Source organism: Helianthus annuus, chromosome 6 (genome assembly GCF_002127325.2).
Source record: "Helianthus annuus cultivar XRQ/B chromosome 6, HanXRQr2.0-SUNRISE, whole genome shotgun sequence".
NCBI classification, from domain to species: domain Eukaryota; kingdom Viridiplantae; phylum Streptophyta; class Magnoliopsida; order Asterales; family Asteraceae; genus Helianthus; species Helianthus annuus.
Genome location: NC_035438.2, coordinates 63,935,773 through 63,957,839, shown reverse-complemented (window position 1 = coordinate 63,957,839; position 22,067 = coordinate 63,935,773). Strand labels below are relative to the sequence as shown.

Here is a 22,067-nt window from a genome sequence, read left to right as displayed (position 1 = left end):
CCTCAATTAATGAAACCAGAAGAAAATGTCTCTCTCCTCTTTTTTATTTCCTTTAATCTATATGTCTCTCTCTTCTCTCTTCACTTCAAATTGTAGAGCTTCATCTTCTTCATAACCCATCATCGTTCACCACCTGCAACCCACCCCCTCTCCAAACAATCTCACAACCCAGCCACCCCTCTTTCTCTTGACGATTTCTGGCCGTCAACCGGGTTCCTCATTGGCACCGGTTAACCGGTGAGACACCCCCAAACACCTCAGCCCCCCTCCTCTGTTATTAACCGGCGACCACACAGCTGCAACACCCCCCTTCTCCGCCGCGAATCGATGAACGACCAGCCACCACCACCGCCGTCCGGTGGTGGCGTGGTGACAAATCAGGAGAACAGAGAGAGAGAGAGAGAGAGAAACTGTTGCGAGAGAAAGAGATCGGAGGGCAGAGAGGGAGAAACGACGGCGGAGGCGCCGTTGTTCCGGCGGCCGTCTGCAGCGGTGGTGGCGTGGTGACAAATCAGGAGAACGAAGAGAGAGATCCGACCACCACTTTGGGCGGCGGTGCAATTTTGAGAATTTTGGAAAGCTGGTTCTGATTTCAACTACACAAAATACTGTCAATCCGAGTAAGTGACCGATATCTATATTTTGAACAAGAATGTGTGCTTTTTGTCAACAAAATCTCTGGCCGATTTATGTATTTGGAGGGAAGATAGGTGATTTTGATTGCACATACTAGACACTACTCGGATTTTGCTTTTCGAACAAGGATTAGTGATCCAGATTTCAACTGCATAATACACAAATAATATATTCACCAGTGTATTCACCATTGAATTTACTGAGTATTTGTTTGAATATTACTTATTTGCTTCATATTTAATTTGCAGGTCTAAATACCTATAAGACTACAAAAAGGGACATGAAATGGAGTTTTCAAGATTTGAAATAAAGAAAAAAGAGAATTAAAACATGGCCCCAATACATTGTGCTTAAACACGCGAGTTTCAAGCCATTCGAGTTTCTAGTTATGGTTCGACAGAGTTCAGTTACGGTTCACTCGGTTGAAAGTTCGGTTCGACAAGAAAACAGGGTGCTGACACAGTTCAGTAGCGGCTCAGGTTTCGGCTCGACGCGGTGCAACTCGGGTCAGTTGTTTTCGGGGTTTGGTTTGGGTCGAAAGCAGTCAACGGACCCGGTTCAGGTCAGCAGTAGTAAAACAAGTCAAAGACGGTCAACTGAGGACCGGTAAAGTTTAAACGTAGCGAGTTATTATTATGTTAGTTTAGATTTTATTTAGTTAACGCGCACCGAGCTCGAACCGATACTTTAGTGACTTGTTATGTTTGGCATTTTGATAGAAATTTTATATATTTGTGTTTATATTGTTGAAAGTTGTTGAGTTTTGAAAAGATAACGACAACTTGAGTTGTCGGCTTATTCCAAAAACAGAGGAAACTCTGTCCGTTTTCCGTATAAACGTAAAACGTAAATAGTTTAACATAAAACGTAAAACGTAAAAAGTTTAACGTAAAACAAAAAATGTAAAAAGTGTAACGTAAAACGTAAAAAGTTTTACCTAAAACGTAAAAAGTTTAACGTAAAACGTAAAATTTTTAACGTAAAATGTAAAACGTAAAAAGTTTAACGTAAAACGTAAACTTTTTAACGTAAACTTTTATGTAAAACTATTTAACGTAAAACTTTTTCTACGTAAATTGTAAAACGTAAAAAACCGTGTAAGAAAACGGAGCCTAAACAAGGGGCGTAAAAACACCGCGAAAAAAACGGGACGTAAAAAACGTCGTGTTAAAACGAGACGTAAAAAACGGCGCATTAAAAAAACGATGTTTGAAAAAACCGAGCGTAAAAAACGGCGTGCAAAAACGACGCGTTAAAAAACAATGCGTGAAAAAACCGGGCGTAAAAACGGCGTGCAAAGACCGGCGCGAAAAAAATTTGTTTTGGTAGAAAATTTTGAATTTAAAAATGCTTTTAATAAAAAAATTTTGTTTAAAAAATAAGAAGTAATATAATAAAACAAAAAAGTAATAAAAAAATAATAAAGAGAAAAAGACAAAAAAGAGTAATTTTACTAAACTAACCTTTTGGATTAAAATATTAAAGACATAATAAGACAAAATGTCTTTAATATTAATTTTGGTTACTTTTAATCTCATCCATCCATCTTGTTGATCCAGTTACTAGAAAGTGGTTCTCTCAGTTCTTACAACTGGATGTGGTTTTCATTTTAACGCTCCCCTATATATATGTGTGTGTATATATATATACATAGGACAATGCTAGACAGAAAACCCTCATTTAGGTAGAAATCTGGAAACCCAAATCTCCACCCATTTTTACCCAACCTCCTGACATTTTTTTTTTGAAAAAAATAACACATGTAATATACATGTTTTAGAGTGTTTTGGGCCAAAAAAAAAAAAAACAAAAAAGTGCCGAAGGGATTTTTTTAAAAAAATAAACAAATTTCAGTGCCTAAGATGTGTTAGGCAAAAAAGTCAGAAATTGCTGATTGTTTTTTAAATTATCCCTTTGGCGCTTTTTTGATTTTTTTGGCCCAAAAGTCTTAAAAACATGTATATTACATGTGTTATTTTTTTCCAAAAAAAAAAATGTCGGGAGGTTGGGTTTTCTAGGGTTTTTTATATAGATAGGATTTTCTATATAGCCCAACCCTATATATATATATATATATATATATATATATATATATATATATATATATATATAAGTGTATTATAACACTATATATAATACAATATAACACCATATAAACACCATATAACAATATGTAACACCATATAATACCATATAACACTATGTAACACTATATAACATTATATAACAAATATAACATTATACATCTATCATAGACATGCTATTAGACAAACTAAAGTTTTATATTTGTTATATAATGTTATATAGTGTTACATAGTGTTATATGGTATTATATGGTGATACATATTGTTATACGGTGTTTATATGGTGTTATATAGTATTATATATAGTGTTATAATACACTTCTCACACTTTGAGCACTTTTTACAAGATCTTCTACCTATATATATATATATATATATATATATATATATATATATATATATATCTATACTACTTTAATAAACATATGTGAAGGACAAGATGGTAATTGAACAAGGTGTTGAAAAAACACTTAATGCACAATGTACAACTGTTAAGGCACAAGAAAACACAAACCCTTTTACCCTTTACACGGATCATCTTCAACCCTCCATTTTTTTAACTTTTTCACACGGATCTACATCTGGACCGTCCATTTGACTTCACACGGATCACCAATTGCTTTCTCTCTCATTCCTCACACATCTCATAAAACAACATCAGATCTTCTCTCTCTTCTCTCTCTCTCTCTGCGATCTAGGGTTTCATGAGATCTATCACCAGATCCGTTTGAATCTATCACCAGATCCGTTTGATGAGCAGATCTAGGGTTTCACACAACCCGGCTTTGAATCTAGAGAGAGAAAGAGACGCATCTCCATCGCTTCGCTCTTGCTTGTTTATTTGCCTTGCCCTCTGATTATGATGACTGTGGCGGTTCTGATGAATCGATAGAGATGAAGATGGTGAGGTTGTGGTAGCAGGTAAGTGATTATGATTATCTGACCTTGGTGGTGTTTTCCATACTATACAGAAAACCCTAGCTGTCGCCTCCGGCGATGGCGGCTAGGGTTACTCCGATGAAGCTCCGGTAAGTACTTCTTCACTTGCATGTTTCATTGGTTGTTAGATCGGTCCGTGTAATGACTATCCTGACCATTTGTTACAGAAATTTTAGAGTGAGACGGATAGGTTTCAATTGGTGATCTCCGGTTGGATATTCTTCAAGACAGAGCATTTGTCTCTACTGCATGACGCTTAATGGCGAGACATATGAGAGCCCTAAGTACTACACGACGCTCCAGCAGGCGGAGCATTTAGCGGCTGAGGTGGCTCTGGATGCACTTGCGAATCGTGGTCTGTCGAATACATTGGCTACTCGGATATTGGTGAGATTTTCATGGTTTCTAGGGTTTTTATGTCTAAATATGTGGAAGCTGGTGTTTTAACTTTTGATTTGGTTAAGTATTTCGTGTAAGGTAGTATGTTGCTAAATTAAGTGATTTTTTAATGTAATTAGTGAATGTATAGTGTTTTCTTGATCTGTGAGTTTAATATCTAGAAAGTGGTGTTTTAGTTTTTGATTTGTTAATTAATGCTTTTGCTTAAGGTAGTGTTTGTTGCTAAAATCAATTGATATTTTAGTTTAATAAATACATAGGAAGATAACAGAAATGAAGAGAAGGAATTGTTATAAAATAGTTTAAATTTGTAAACTTCATATGGAGATTCTAATTCAGATGGAAAATTCTCAAATATTAGTTTAGGACTTACTATTTGTCGGTCTAACTTGGCCTGACCCTGTCAGTCTAACCTGGCCTAAACCATTTTAATACAGGGACATCTGCTGCCGTTTGGTATGGAACTGGAGCGATCTCATGTTTTTTTAGCCAAAACTCTGTCAAACTCAGTGATCTGGTTGTAAAGTTCGAAACTTTCTGGTTTTTTAGTGAAATGTTTTCATGGATTTCTTATTGGTTATGGGTTTTTATGCAGGATTTTTTAGAGGCAACCAGAGAGAGCATAGCATCACTTTCTTGGCAGCCAAGTTAGATTGTATGCTTGGTCTTGGACTTCCGGCGAAATCTGTTGGGAAAGTTGTACCTGTTTGGTAACTAGGTATCTTGTTTATGTTTCATACTATGCTGATTATTTGACAACATATGGTTCTTCTGACATGTACTCATTCTGGCCACAACCCTTGTTAATATGTTGTGAGGCCGATGATCGACGAGTGTCGCTAAATTAATCTGTTGTGAGGCTAATGATCAACGAATTTGACAGGTGTACATTTAACTAGCTTAACAAAATACATGAGCAGGAAGTTTAGAAAAAAATATAGCTAAGTCATCAAAATCGTTTTTTTTTTCTAATTCCGGGCTGACATAACCCGTTAACCACCTGAATAAGGCTTCATATCCAACAATAACTTTAAGTAGTACATTAGATAAGGTAAAGAGTAACTTCTTCAGGATGTTATTTGAATATTATCTGTTGTCCAATTAGTTTTAAATATATTTTGTTTAGTTCATTAGGATATAGGTAACTTGGTATTGGTAATTGAATTTTTTCATTGCCAGAATTTGGGGTTTTTGGTGCCTCCTTTGTAAATCTCTAGGTACTATCAGCCTGCCTTGGTTTCCTTCCATTATGTGAACTTGATTTATGCTGATGATTCTCTTAATTTATTACTGACAAAATATTTTTTTTTTTTTTGGTTCAGAAAAATTCACCAATTACTTATCATCCAACTCATGAATTAACTCTGGAACCCAGACCAAGGTAACTTAATCTTAATTTACCTTTTTTGTGTCTTTCACATGAACTGCATAAGTTTTTTAGGTGTTGTATAACATTTTATTTCTCTTTTGTAAATGTTCAAATAAATTAATATAATAAATATGATTGCAAAAAAATGATACTATCACAATACCATTCATCAGTTTAGGAGGCTTTATGCATATCAATACACTTCGGACAACTTTCAAATATATTTTAGCTAACCTTTTTTCAGTTTTACCTATTAGAGATAAGATATAACCTAAATTGGTTGGCTACATATGGATTTAAGTTGCTACCTCTACACTTTTCCATTTTTATAAGTAAAGTAACAATTGACTGTTGTTGTTAAATGAATGAACACATGGTTTAATACGTTCTACGGTTAGTGTGTAGAATAGGACTTTTTTTGGTTTGTATACTAAAAGTATCACCAACTACAAAACCTTTTTAATTAAATCATAATAACTTGTCATGATTCATTAGTGCTTTTACAATGACTTTGAACTTTAGTGGTTGATTTAGCATTTTGTTTTTAAGGGAAAAGGGGGATTTTGGCTTTTACTTGTATCGCCAATAAAGAAGGTATCTGGAATTTAAATATTAGTAACCATGCATCGATATTATGTGTTTTCATTCAACTGCATATTCTCAACTTAAAAGTGATTTTGTTTTACAGTAGGTGTGTGTGTGTGTGTGTGTGTGTTTATCATTTTCTTTTCTACGTGTGGCTCAAACTGTTTCTGTTTTGCAGGAATCTGTTAAAACCAAGCACCCACAACTTCACTATGAGGCCAAGTTGTACATGCTACTTCAAGGAGGAAGTGAGTTTTTGTGTGTGTGTGTGTGTGTGTAAGATGTCAGTTAATTCATATGGCAGTTATTAAATTGTCTGCATTGAATGATCAGACCACTTATTAGCCATTGACCTCTTTGCTGCACTCAGGTTTTCGATTTCTGTGTTGGCATTACTGGTGGGAGGTTGAAGGGTTGGGTTAATATTACTATTAGAAGGTTATGTGGGGGGTTTTGGGATATGGGTTTGGTCTTTTATTGCTGCTGATTTATGCTGAGAACGGGGATATTTGGATTGGGTTGGAGATATAAGGGGGAGGAGGGTAGAAATTCGTTTGGTCTTTAGGATCTTATAATGAATTTCCCCTTTGTTATTTCCTTAATTGTTATGACTGGAGTCCCTCGGATGATTTAGGTGTATGTGGGGAGTGCACATTTAGAAATTCTTGGAGTTATCTGGTGTTTTGCATCACTTTCTTATTCGTTTGGTCTTTAGGATCTTATAATGAATTTCCCCTTTGTTATTTCCTTAATTGTTATGACTGGAGTCCCTCGGATGATTTAGGTGTATGTGGGGAGTGCACACTAGCCTGGGAGTTATAAGGAAGGCGAGACTTGGGGAGATGTTTCGTTGGTCCCCTTACTTGCTCTGGATCCCCAAGTCCAAACCTATATCTCAACTGTACTGGCCAACTAACCTCTTGCTGCTTTATTTGTACACTTGGGGTATGTTGGGCATATTGGGTTGGTACTGGTTATACTGGATAAATAGCTGGCAGCTGGTGATTTACTTCAGGAATCGTACCTATGTGGATAATACGATGATGTATCTGGATCTCGATTTCCTGTTTCGTCTGGGAGCCAAGAACTATTTACATCAACGTAAATAGTTTCATCCGCGGACTCACAAGTCCGGGTTCTTTGCAGAATCAACGTTGTCGGGAAATTCAAAGGTAAGCACAAGTCAATTACTTCACTCTCCATTCACCTTTTGGACACCTGTTTCCTACGTTTAGACCACATTACCTAACACGAGTTTTATTCACGCTTGTCGACAGGTAACAGGCATTCAGAACATAGAGCAACGACTAGAAACGTCCCTTAGACGCCTTAGATTGAGAAAGGTACAGTTATTTCATCTAAAGGAGGAGTTTGGGATTGTATGTTGAAACTGCTTATCGGATTATTCGTGAGTAAATTAAACAATGTGAAGTTTATTTCAGAAAGCAAAACATTTAAAAACAGTCCCAAACGTCTTGTTAGAAATTTTTGTTTTGAGTTTACTTACCTGCATTTATGATGTGGGTTTTTATCCGCATAACCAATTGGTGAGTAAGTAATCCGGCCTACTTTTCTTAAATTTGTTTATCTGAAAAAAGGTTTTAATTTTGAAGTTAAAAGAGATTTGAATGACCCACGTCTCCTGCCAATTGCTGAAGCTAAATGTACATCAAATGCCAGCGGAGCTGCCTTTTATAGTTCAGAAGTATTGATTGCAAGTCTTTGAGACATATTATTGTTTTGAATTTGCAAAAATCTGAAACAAAAGTTATCAAATGATGATTATGGTATGGTTTTGCAGTTTTTTTCCCAATCATGCGTGTGCTACTTAAGCAATCCTCCCATTCTAATGAACTGTCCAGTCGATAGCTGATAGCTGGCCTAAGTTATCAGCCCTTCAAGAATTTTTCAAAAACTTTTCTTACAGTTCAAAGGTTAGCTAACAGTGACAGTGACACGATCCGGACAGCTCACCAACAGTTTGGCGAGGCCTGAATGTTTTGGTTATAATTTGGATACGATACTGTAACTTGGGTAAAATATTAATTTTGATTGTTTTATGGAGTTTAAGTTAATGCTAGAAAGTTAAAAGAAATGTGTAAACCTTAATCATACACTGATTGCAAACGTTACATATGTTATGTAGCTAAATCTTAATTTGATTTTTATGGAGTTAAAGTTAATGCTAGAAAGTTAATGGAAAAGAATAAACCGTAAATCATAAATTGTTTTTACAATTGCAAAAGTTACATACTTACATCTATTATGTGGTTCTCAAGTCTATTATTAAAAATAGTTATTACAACATAGACCGTTATTCCACAATCTTATAATAAAAAAAATCATATGTTAAGATTGTTAACCGAAAACAATTAGTAGTAATATCATAAGTTAAAATTGATGAAGGTTATCTTTTATCATATGAATTTTACGTATATTTACAAAATAGACTAAATCATATGATTATATGATTTTACGTATGTTTACAGAATAGACTGATAAATATGAGAAACATAATAAGTTAAATGTAAAATACTTGATACCAGTTATTTAATAATATTTTAGCTGTAACAATCTAACAAAACAAAACTAAACTTCTAAGTGTGGAATGGTGTTTGATGTTATCTATACTATAGTATAAAACATATACGGTTGTCTGTTACTGAGCATGAGTAGTGGTGTTGTCGATTTTCCCGCAAAAAATGACGACTGCCGCAATGGCTATCGACAGCTTCCCACTATGATGAAGGATTCTGGCACACCTAAACAGTGGTGGTCAGATTCAAAGTTTCAAACCGAGGGTTATATAAATTAGGTTAGAGTGCTCAGAGTGATGATCGGATTTCAGTCAAAGTCGGCCAAACGATTAGACGTACAATACAATATATCAGGAGAGCATTGATAAAGTCACATAAAATGAGTATCACGTTATAAGTGTCTGATGTCGCCGCATCGCACGAGATTCCTACTAAAACATGAAATTCATAAGTAAATAAAAATATATGTTTTCTTCGTGTAAATTTGAGCATATGGTTGTTCTTTTGTTGGCTTGACGCAGTTCGATTTGTTTACATCCTTTTAGAATTCTTTAAATCCCCATGACCGGTTTTGAAGTACCTTAACCGAAAATTAGATTTTAGTTATATTAAAATTACCTGACCACCGGACAGACACTACTAATCGCGATCACAAGAGAAGTGATAAACTACATTGAAAAACCTAACCAACGGACATGTATACAAATAGATAGTGTACAAGCCACTGAAACATATACGAATTTGTGATCTACTCAGATTACTCATTTCCATGTTTGAGTACTATGCAATGCATCAAGAGATGATCAATAAACTTACAAAAAACGAGTATCTTATTGCAAAGTTTCACCCCTAGATTTACTAACAAGTGTTGTCTATACTGTCGCATCGCGAATTTGATTTTGGTTATGGCTCAAAACCGAACCGCCCTGTACACAGCCCTAAACTCACCAACCTAAGTGAGTACCTTTCAACCGATTTCGATTTACCTAGAATATGCTTTTGTTCAATGGTAGATTGCTATAACAGTTTGATGTAGATTTTTACATAAAGCTTGACGCCGCATTTACACCTTTGTGAATGGCACCAGGTTAAGATAAGAGTATATTTGTACCAATGTATTTTGGACTACATCAATATGGTGAGGTTTCAAACAGAGTCGGACAACGAATTATATTTTCTGTATCTTTCTTCAGAGGCTTTCACGACATTCAACATCGTTTTCTAGAGATAGTTGATAATTTTAACGTCAAATTATTATTATTTAGCTGAGATGTGTCAAGCTTATGGCATAGATAGACCAGATCGCTTCTACGAATAAGGAAACTAATAGACGTACTATACAATATATCACGATAGGATTAATAAACTAATAGGAAACAAGTTTCGTATAATATATTGTCGCCGCCGCCGCATCGCGCGGGTAGAGGGCTAGTATATATATATATATATATATATATATATATATATATATATATATAGGATCAAGATCAAGGGAAAACCACTACGAGTTGTGAGAACTTAGAGAACTCTTGCGAGTTTTGCCCCTATTTTTTTCACACCCCTAGATTAAAATGTTTAGAGATACCGTCGTAAAAAAATCGAAGTGGTATTTTTCGCCCCCTTACAGCAGTTGTAAAAATCAAAGTGTTGATGACATAAGCATTACATCACTTTTTAAAGCATTTACGGCTACCGTAAATGGAAAACAAAATGTTTTGGAAAAGTTGTTTTTTTAGGAATTTTTGGAAAAAAAAATTGAAAAAACCTTTTGTAAGGCCGAGTTCTAAAAGTTCTCACAACTCGTATAAGTTTTTATTTTACCCTAACCTTATATATATACACACATAGGGATGGGATAAAATAAAAACCACCCCTAGTTGTGAAAACCGTGAGAACCACTTTTCCACCATTGATCTTTTGAGATAGATGGATGGTTGAGATTAAAAGCGATTAAAACCAATATTGAATTCTTTTTGTCTTATTACGTTTTTAATATTTTACTGTCATAAGGGTGATTTGGTCAAGTTGCTATTTTTTGTCTTATTTGTTATTAATATTTTAATACTTTACAAAATCAGATGTTTTTTATTCAAAAAAAATATTTTTGTCTTATTTGGTTATTAATATTTAACAAATAAGATTTTTTAAAAAAAAAAATAACAAATTTTTTTATAGAATTTTTACAAAGCATATTTTTTTTACGACAAACATTTTTTACGGGAAAAATTTTTTTACGACAAACATTTTTACGACAAATTTTTTTACGGGTTTAAACTTTTTTTACAACCCGGTTTTAAAACACTTTTTTTACGGTTTTAAAACATTTTTTACGGTTTTAAAACGTCTTTTTTCGGTTTTAAAACATTTTTTTTACGACCCGGGTTTAAACACATTTTTTACCGGTTTAAACTTTTTTTACGACCCTGTTTTAAAACATTTTTTAAGTGTTTAAATTTTTTATGCCATATTTTTTGACGGTTTAAACTTTTTTACAAAAAATGGATTTTTTTACAAAAAACATTTTTTTTTAGATTTTTTTGCGAAAAACAATTTTTTACGGGTTTTAACTTTTTTACAAAAAAAATTACGCCAAACAAAAAAAAATTACAAAAACTTTTTTACAAATTTTTTTTTACAAAACTTTTTACAAAAAAATTTTTTACACCAAACATCTTTTTACGCCCCGACCACGATTTCGGGTTTACGAAATTTGAGAATCTCAACAAACGAACTCACCCAAAAATCACGACTCAGTAGGTGTCTCAGATAAGTTGAACTTATCATCATCGACTTAAAAAAATATAAAAACCAACAATAAAAATCAAAACCATGTGTGGATCTTGAAAAAAAACGGGGTTTAGCTCAAAGTTTCTAATAATCATGGCCGCAGAGTGGGGTTGCAGGTTCAAAAACCTACCCTCCACCATCCTTGCCACGCCATCGTCATCAGTTGTCGAAAAACATGTTTCGAACTATCACTGCCAATAAAAAAAATGTATGGATCTCAACATAACACAACACAACACAACACAACCAAACACAAACCAACTGATGTACGGATCTCAACACAACCAAACACAAAACCAACTGATGATATATGAAATCGGCATAAAAGATCAAACAAAGTTAACCAAAACCTGACCATGTTTGACTCGAAGGTTGACCCGTTGACTCGAACTACTCCAAACGACACCCAACACTCATCAAATTAGTCTCTACCCCCACCACTCATAAACCAATAACCAATCACCACCACTATTCACTGTAGCCCGGTAGCTGGTGGGCATCTCCGTCGCCGACAGCCGCAACAACCACCACCCCAAGACCCATCAAACAAGTAAAGAAAAAAATGAGCTTCTGAATCATCAAAATGTAATATAAGAAAACACCCATAAACTCTTAAGAACCAAAAATCAAGAAAAATGGAAGCTTTTTACAAAAATCAGGAAACACATATAGTTACCGTTGCCTAGATCAGAAGCGATGGAACCCGGCCCACCACCATGGCCACCGCCACCGGAGACGGAGGCAGAAGGAGAGGAGCGCCACCTGCCCACCACCACCGGCCCAACACAAGAAAAACCTCCCTGAAACCACCCGAAAACCACCGTCGAGGGTAGGGAGAGTAGGGGGTTTGAATGATTAGGAGACACAGGCGACGACGGTGATTATAGTTGGAGATGTGGTTATAGTTGGAGATGTTGGTGGTGACCGTCACTACGACGGCAGCAATGAAGACCGGCGACCACCGCCCGTCCCCTGCCACCACCGTCAGTCCTTCATCCAACGCTCTCCACCGTCCCCATACCACCACCGTCAGTCCTTCGTCTCTCAAACCTCTCAAATTGGTTTGGATGTGTGTGTTTGGTTTGAGTTTTGCTTTGGGTTTTGTTTTGGGTGAAAAGATGAAGGCAGATGATATTAAGAGAGAGAGATGGATGGAAAAGTCTGTTATACGACTTTAAAGATAGAGAGAGATAGTAGATTTGACATGTTGAGTAAATTACCAAAATAACCTTTAGGTTTTAAAATAATAGTGTATAGGTGTCATAATCTGATTGGTGGAGAGGGGTTCTCGCGGTTCTCACAACTAGGGATGGTTTTCATTTGAACCGATCTATATATATACACACACACACACACACACACACACACACCCATTCTTATAAGGAAAAGCGCTATTTTTTTAAATTGATTTTTAACATGTTAAGTTAATTTTACAATATATATTTTTTAAATTATTTTTTAAACATTTTTTATATTTTGTAGTTTTTTATTTTTTTATTAAAAATGTTTCTACATGTATTTATAAGGAAAAGCACCGAAATATTTTTAGAAAAAAGTTGATTTTTAACATATTAAGTTGAATTTTTAAAAGTGTTCCCCTGTTCCTCACTTTTTTACTGTTCCCCAATGAACTCTCCCATATATATATATATATATATATATATATATATATATATATATATATATATATATATATATATATAGGGTGGGACAAAACATCATAATGTCAACCATAAAACACACTCAAAACCCACAAATAGAAGATTACTAAAACGCCATATTTGTGGGTTTTGTGTTGTGTTTTGGATGGTAAGGATTTGATTATCGAATGGCTAACATATTAGTGTGTTTTATGTTAATTACATGTTGTGTTTTATATTCATAGTTCTACGATGGTATGTTTGAAGTTTTCATGGAATGTTAGGGTTTGGATATTGTGTTTTAGTGATTTTCACTCTATTATTTGTGGGTTTTAAGTGTGTTTTATGGCTGAAATTGTGGTGTTATATATATATATATATGTACGGGATCAGGAGAAAACACCCTAAAGTGTGAGAATTGTGAGAACGGATCCTAGCCCAACAAGTGGCAGGGGCGCTAAATGATATGCAGGGGTATGATTGTCCTTTTGTACGTTTCCTCCTGATTTCGCGCGTTATAAATCTGTTTCAAATAAAACCCCAAAGATTTCGTATTAGCAGTTACCTCCTTTCCAAGCTTTCTCAAATCTATGGCGTCTAACATGGATTATGTTCGAAAAGTGATATTTGATGACGTTTTCATATTTTTTCTAGCAAATCATGCAACACATATACAACAGATATGGTGTTTTGTTCTTTAATGCTTGTTTCATTGTATTTTTTCCAATTAATATTTCACTATGTGTTGAATGCTTTCAATGGCGTTGTTCATGTATCCCATTTATTCGCGTTTTCATTTTCATTGGTTGTTTAACTGTGACACCCCAGGAAAACCAGTGAACGATTGAACTTACCTAGCTTCCTCAGTGAGTGCATACCAAATTTCGGGACAAAATTTCTTTTTAGTTGGGGATAATGTGACAACTCGTATTTCGAACCCGTCTTTGTAATGAATGTAACGTATGTGAACATGTGAACTTGATTGACTTATTGAATGTTATGACATTGTGATATGTTATTATGTGCATTATGTGTGTATGCTATGTTATGTGAATGTTACAAGAACCGAGCGCACAACACTACACACAACCGCACAAGCCATTTGGGCTTTACACTTGCATGCGGACCACTAGCACAAGCCCACTAAAGGCCGTGTCCTTTGTATTCGGACCAAAGGGGGGCAGCCATGATGGGCCGGCCCACTCTTGTTGTTCACATAATGCTAGGGGTAGTAACCATCCCTCACTTTGATCAAAAATCATAACACACAAGAAACCCTAGTTCCCTCATTCTCTCTCACGAACCCGACGGTAACCATTCCCCTCGAAGCTCTTGACTTGGCCGATTCCCCTCTCTTCTTCTAATCGGTTAGTTCTTATGTCTATTGATTGTATGTTGTTGATGTTATGATCTATGTGTTTTGCATGATGTTTATGTAGTGATGTTCTTGTGTATTGAGTTGCATGATGATAATCTAAAAACCGATTAGATATCATAGGCTATCATGACCAATCTGTTTGTATAATGCTTGTGATCGGATAAAAGTAATCGATTGTATGCTTATGTAATCGGATATGTTACACATTATTGTTCGGCCTTCATGTGATGTTAAGATTAAATCTTTGTAACTAAGGGAATGTTTATGAATCGGACAGAATCATGTGGTTTGATAAATTATTGTTATGCTTTGAACAAGAATTAGGGTTCATGTGAATTAGTAAATAGATTGCTTGTTTGATCGAGATTTTTGGATGTTGTGAAACTGATTTGGTGTTGATTGATTCTATAAGTTTGGAAACTATTGATGATAATTAATAATTGTAACCACCTTGCATATAATCCGGGTATGTTAAAACTAATCGCACAACACAAAGTCGATCGCACAAGAGGAGTCCATTCATACACTGACCTGGTCGCACAAGCTAGCTGGACCGCACAAGTGGTAGGGTTGTTAAACTGTTGGGCCCAATGGCCCAAAACTGTCAATCGCACAACTGATCCGAACGTACAAGCCCATCCGGATCGCACAAAGCTTTTGCATATTGTTAGAATGGGCCATGTTTTTAATGCTTGGGCTTCAGACTTTTGGGCCTGATGTGCGTGAAGTGTATATATATTTTAGATGTATATTTAAGCCCTTTTTACACTTTTAGCCAAGTTTTAAATTTATAAAACACGATATTCACTAACTCTAAACACACATATGGGCAAGTGCACCCATCGTGGACGTAGTATAGTGTTGGTAAGATACCGAGGTCGTCCAAGGACACAAGAGCTTTTAATACCGGTTTATCCTCAACGTCTAATCAAATCAAAAAGTGAGAAAAATGTTTTAAACTAAGAAAAATAAAAACTAACTAAATGCTGAAAATAAAAATAAAATAAAAACAGATAGACAAGATGAATCACTTGGATCTGACACGTGTATTAGTATAACCTTTGATTATTTTCGCACTTTTGCACTTGTTTAAGAGATTATCTTAGTTATTGTAGTAGGCCCCTCTTTTGAAGGCGACGTTACCCTCAACCCAGTAGTTTGAGTCAGCAAGGATACAATCCTAAAGGGTCGGATTATTGAAAGATAATGAATTAAGTTATTAATGCAAATTATGGTAGGCCTCGCTTTTGGCGGTGACGTTACCCTCGGCTAAGTAGTCTGAGTCAGCAGGGATACAGTCCTAAATAGCCGGGTTATAGTATTAATAGTAGTTAACTTATGAGGGGGTCAAAGAGTTTGGATCCCCGCCATCCAATACCTATGGGCATTGAAGGAGATCCTACTAAATTTGACCCAGGTCCCAAGCAGGACCTCTAAACGCTGAACAAGGGCAAGACCCTTACCAAACCGTTCCCTTAACCCCCGACCAGGTAGCCAACATACCTCCATATAGACCGTGGAGATATGAATGGTGAAAATCTTTTATTTTATATAGACAGTAAAATAATGCCAAGACACCACGGACAAACGATAAGGAAAGATCACCTTCAACATAAGTAACTAGTTATTAAAGTCATTAATACAAAACCAAATAAAAAGTGCAAAAGATTAAAAATAAAAAGTATTATACTAAACACTTGTCTTCACCAAGTGATGTAAGAGACTTAGGCAAACATGGCCTTGATTGTCAAGAACTCTTACGATCAATCTTGGATCCCGAGACGACTCACACACTCTACGATGGACAATGGATGATGGTGGTGGATGATGGTGTTATGGTGGTGGTGGGTGGTGGATGAGGTGTGAGAGAGGTGGTGTGCCAAGGGATGAGAGAGAATGAAGCCAAGCTCCTCTATTTATAGGCTGAACAGAAGGCTGGACACGGCCCCGTGTCCGCTGGACACGGCCCCGTGCCCGTCTGACATTCTCTCACTTCATTAATTGTAATTGCGAATTACAATTAATGCGCCTGCTGTACTTTCACCACGCCCCCGTGCTCGCTGGACACGGCCCCGTGGTGGGCAATGGAAGCTTCTACTGGTTTGTCTTTTCTGCTGCTTCCTGGGCACGCCCCCGTGTTCGCTGGACACGGGGCGTGTTCAGACTCTGTTTCTTCTCCTTTGCCTTGGGAGGTGCCGTTGAGGGTCCGGGCAGTCCACTTTTGTTCCTTTTCTTGTATTTTATGGTAGAATTAGTTGTCTTTTTGCTTCTTTTGTGATTTTGAGCTCATTTCATCCTGAAAATACAAAAGGAAGACAAAAACACTCTTTTTCCAACATTAGTACTTAAAAAGGGTTAGTTTTATGCCTTAATTGATGTGATTTATATGTTGCATTTTACACACATCAAATACCCCCACACTTGAACTTTTGCTTGTCCTCAAGCAAAACTCTTTAAATGTGGCTTACACTCCCAAATGGAATAGGTAGAAGAGAAGTTTTTTAGCTTGTCCTAGAGTGTCGGGAATCCAAGGTTTTTATAGGTTTCATTTTTATTCATTTACAATCCTATTCGTTATGATTTATTTTGAACGTTTCATAAGATGAATTACTTATTTGGGCATAGCATGCCTTATTAAAATTCCATTTATATACAAGTTCACATACCTCACGGGAGATCACTCAACACTCGGCCGAAGGTGTATATTTTTAGTGAATCACTCGAGAGCGGCACGGAACTCACGTCTTCCATAGGCTTGCCAAGCAATCAATCCTCCTCCTTTTTAACTTTTTACCTTTGTAAATATTAAGAGGACTTTTTGGGTGAAGGCTTGGGTTTAAAGGTGGGTGGTTGGTTAGTGGTTAGTAAAAAGGGCGAAAATCGTAACAAGCGTCGGTTTTCGTGAAGTACCTTGTTTTTAGTGACTTTTTATTTTGAAGTATTTCTCCAAACAAGCTTTTATAGCTTTTGTTTGTTTTTGACTTCATCATCATCATTCATTTTTTTCTTATATCGTCACATAAAAAGGTGAGTTTACGAAAAAGCGAACTTGTTACTTGGTGGGTAAAAAGGGTTTTGGGGGTAGTGAAATGAAAGGTTTAGGCTCAAAGGGGCTATCTAGGGGGATTTTGGGTAGGTAAAAAAAAAATGAAAATAATGGTTTTGAAAGAAAAAATGGTTAGTCCTAATGCCTCCATCATTTACTTACTTGGGTTTAAGTTGGTAAGGACCGGGAATGTATCGTCGTGGCAAGTTCTAGATTTGTAAGGACCGAGCGGCTATTCACACAAGAAACGAAAAATGAGCATTTAATCTAAATATGTGTATTTTTGTGCTCAATAAAGGCTCAAAACTCACTTTTGTGGGAATGGGTTTTTAATGTGACCAAGCATATATAATCGAATTTTTAACTAGACTTGTTATACCGTTTCATAATTTTCTTATGTTGGTTCTTTATTTTTATCACGACGCTATCGGTTGTAAACTTGTAAAAATATAACCTTTTTAGAACTTGTTATTCCCAACTTAAACTAAGACAAGTAAATAAAAAAAATGAAAAAGTTTTTGAAAAAATTTGGGGTGTTTAGCGGTTCCAATAGAGTTTTGTGTAAGGCTTGTGTTTAGGATTTTGCAAAATTTCAAGGGTTTTAGCATCCCCCCCACACTTAAATTACACATTGTCCTCAATGTGTCCAAAAATAATGTTTTTGGTTGATTAGAATGTATAAAAGTGGGTTAAAAAGCAAAGATTTAGGTTACTGGCAGTCTGGACACGGCCCCGTGCCCATTGGACACGACCCCGTGGTGAACTGCCAGTAACGATAACTTACAGAAGCTGAACACGGGGGCGTGTCTGCTGGACACGACCTCGTGTCTGGCAAAAAATTGCAGGTCAGTAGCCAAACAGCAGATCTGGGAGATGAACACGGGGGCGTGTCGGCTGGACACGTCCCCGTGTGGACAGTCTGTTAGCCTGAAAAATAGGTTTTGTCTCCCGGTTTCTCCATCATGGGGCTGCAAGTGCTAATGTTTAGCACTCTAACCCTCGCATTGCACCTGTTTAAACACTAAATACCAACCAAACAAGCACAAACCATCCTACATTACCATCGTCAAGCATCATCCAAACACAAAGTAAAAATAAAACAAAGATAAAAAGTAGTTAGAGAAAGTAAATTGTTCGACAAATGGCACGCAGGCCATGAATTGTTTGATAGATAGAAGGGCACTTAAACCTGTGGGCTCATCACCAACCAGCCCCTTGTTCCTCCAAGCTTCCTACTCCATGTCTTCATCACTACCATCACCTCCACCCCCGTGCCTCGCCATGTACTCCCGGATGCTACCGATATCATCTTGTATATCGTTAATGTTGCGTTCGATAGCTCCAACCCGGTGGTGTGTGTTGTTGGCGAGATTGTAGGTGTTCCTTGTGCACATGAGGTTTTCCTGCAAAAGATCATGTAAACTTTGAAAGTTAGGAAAACCACCTCCTTGAGAGGAGGATTGGCCCGCATCGCCTTGGGGTGGATACTGAAAATGGGGATGTGGTGCATGAAGAACTAGAGCCTCTTGCGGATTCCATGCATAGCCTTGCGTTCTCTGAAAGCTCACCGTCCCGTCCTCCGCTTCATAAAGCAAGTTCATGGATCGGCAAATGTGATAATCGACCCGTCCCGACCATGGACTCCTTTCGAAGGACCTTGGGATATTCGTGAAGTGCTTGAAAAGACGGTACACCCATCCTCCGAAGAAGATCGGTGTAGGAGCATGAGCAAGGCGGTTTAGGTGCATGTTTCGCAGTAGGAGGTACGGAACATCTAAAGGCTTCTGGTTGTGGATGCAGTGAAGGACAACCAAATCTTTCAACCCAACAACGCCACTACTGTTGTGGCATTGGTTCAGCGAGTACGATAGGAGCCTGTGGATGTATCGGTATAGTGGGTCCCTCAGTTTGGTACTTTTGGTGCTGCTCGGGTTGTAGATTCCTTCACCTATTTGAGCCCATGCGGCCTGGCGTTCAGTTGCATCCAAGTCTCGTAACCCCCCTGTATTCTCTTCATTCCCCGCTTCCTCTTCACTATATAGCCCAATGATGGCTCCAAACTGTGCCATGGAGGTTCTAAACGTGGTCCCTCCATATCGAAATTCGACCGCGTCATGATCAAACGGTTCGCGCCTCGAGTTGAAAATGAAGGTGCTGTAGAACTCCATCGTGCATTGATGTACCGACCGTAGTCGGGTGGTCAACGCGACATGCAGTGGACCCCTCACAATGTTGTTGAAGCGGTCAAGTTGGTTCACCATGGTTAGCAAATCAGTACACGCCCGCCTTGGGTACTCTTCCGGTCTTGTTTGTAGAACCTCGTACCGTGCCCTAGCGTCCAGTTCATTTGCGCTAAACCTTGTGAATTTCGACATCTGAAAAGAATACATAAAAAGTTAGTACGAAACAAGGAAAATCAGAGTGAAACTGCAAACAGTGGGCTGGACACGGCCCCGTGTTCAGTGGACACGGCCCCGTGTCCAGGCGTCTGTAACCCAAAAATTCCATTTTTCGTCCCGGTTTCAAAAACCTGAAAATTTTTAGCCCAATAGTAGCGGTTTCCCCCGAAAATGAAACCCTAAGTGTCATTTTTCCCAAAACAAACCGTTTACCCTTTCAATTTCGTGTTTTTCGGTTCAAGAACAAGGGTTTGGGGTTTTATTTGGAAATCGGACAAATCTATCAACAATACATGCCTAGTTACTTTCTACTACTCTAATCTAAACTACTACTAACAAATTTCATCAAAAATTTTGAGCTCGATCCGGATGAACATGAAGAACCCTAGATTTTTCCCCAATTTTTGATGTTTTAACTACATGCAAGTAACTAATCTAACTACTAATGAAGATAGAATCATACCTTGACGTTGTTAGATTCGGTGGTGACGTTGAAAAACTGCAGAAAATCGCCTCAAACCAGAGAGTTTTCGGCTAAACGGGGCGTGTGGAATGGTGTAACTGATAGGAAAAGAGGGTTTTATCCCGACAGTTGCCTCGACACGGCCCCGTGTCCAGCGGACACGGCCCCGTGCCGGGCAAAGTTTTTGAAAATATTTTTTATTTATTTATTTATTTATTTTTTTTTTGTGCTCGTGTGCATACCCCTTATTTCCGAAAAATGGTTAGAAGATTTACCGGTTTAAACGTACTTCGGGTATGAGTTTATTCGTTAACCGTTTGAAGTGAGATCTCCTCTTCCTCATCCTCAATGGATCCTCGGTAGAGTTTCAGCCGTTGGCCATTGACTTTAAATGGTGTCCCATTTCGAGTTTTAATTTCTACTGCACCGTGTGGAAAAACATGGGTGACGGAAAAAGGTCCTGACCACCTAGATTTTAACTTACCAGGAAATAATCGAAGTCGTGAATTAAACAATAGAACTTGGTCTCCAACCCGAAATTCATTAGATTTAATATATTTATCATGCAAATTTTTCATTCTTTCTTTATAAATTTCGGAGTTAGAATACGCACAATTCCTAAGCTCGTCTAATTCGTTTATTTGACAAAATCGATTTTTACCGGCATTTTCCAAATCTAAGTTTACGTTTTTTATTGCCCAGTAGGCTTTGTGAGCTATTTCTACTGGCAAGTGACAACTTTTTCCATAGACGAGTTTATATGGGGTTGTGCCTATAGTGGTTTTATAAGCAGTTCGAAAAGCCCATAAAGCGTCGTCTAATTTATCGGCCCATTCTTTTTTATTTATTCCTACGGTTTTTTCAAGTATTCGTTTTAAACCTCGATTAGTCACTTCGGCTTGCCCATTTGTTTGAGGATGATATGCTGTTGAGACCCGGTGATAGACCCCATACCTTGTTAATATTTTTTCCAGTTGATGATTGCAAAAATGGGTACCTCTATCACTTATCAAAGCCTTTGGTGTCCCGAAACGAGAGAACAGCTTTTTCAGAAATTTTACCACTACTCTTCCATCATTTGTTGGAAGAGCCTCGGCCTCTGCCCATTTAGACAAGTAATCGACTACCACAAGTATATATTTGTTTCCCTTCGAAGGTGGGAAAGGTCCCATGAAATCAAGTCCCCACACATCAAAGATTTCACAGACGAGAATGCCACTTTGAGGCATTTCGTTTTTGGAAGAAATATTACCTGATCTTTGGCAGGCATCACATGTCTTTACAAGGTTTTGTGCATCCTTGTAAATGGTTGGCCAGTAAAATCCTGAATCAAATACCTTTCGTGCGGTACTTGCGGCACCATGATGTCCTCCGTATGGACCTTCATGACAATGATGGAGAATTCTTCGTGCTTCATTACCATAGACACATCTTCGGATGAGCTGGTCGGCACACATTTTGAAAAGATAGGGGTCTTCGCAAAAGTAATGCTTTACATCAGCAAAGAATTTTTTTCTTTGATGATGTGGCCATCCTTTGGTGACTACACCGCTAGCTAAGAAATTAGCGTAGTCGGCATACCATGGTTCTTGTCTACTCTCCATCATTTCCAAGGATTCCGTGGGAAATTTCTCGTTGATTTGCTCGTCTCTGGTTGTCTCCAAAGCTGGGTCTTCTAAGCGTGAGAGATGATCCGCAGCAGTGTTTTCTGCTCCTCTTTTGTCCTTGATTTCAATGTCGAATTCTTGGAGGAGTAGAATCCATCTTATCAAACGGGGTTTTGCGTCTTGCTTCTTGAAGAGGTA

The 22,067-nt window shown here is 37.3% G+C and overlaps 2 long non-coding RNA genes across 4 annotated transcripts; both read left to right on the top strand.

Moving 5' to 3' along the window:
* Positions 1-3,498: 3,498 nt before the first annotated feature.
* Positions 3,499-4,112, top strand: LOC118479907. The gene is made up of 2 exons (XR_004861455.1): positions 3,499-3,748; positions 3,827-4,112. It is a non-coding gene; the product is annotated as an uncharacterized LOC118479907 (long non-coding RNA).
* A 341-nt stretch (positions 4,113-4,453) lies between these two features.
* Positions 4,454-7,812, top strand: LOC110939803. Of its 3 annotated transcripts, none has more exons than XR_002592522.2 (7): positions 4,454-4,575; positions 4,654-4,776; positions 5,381-5,439; positions 6,191-6,260; positions 7,028-7,184; positions 7,290-7,355; positions 7,626-7,812. It is a non-coding gene; the product is annotated as an uncharacterized LOC110939803 (long non-coding RNA). The 3 variants fall into 3 exon arrangements; XR_002592524.2 differs by having other exon boundaries at positions 7,011-7,184; XR_002592525.2 differs by having other exon boundaries at positions 7,004-7,184.
* The last annotated feature ends 14,255 nt before the right edge of the window (positions 7,813-22,067 follow it).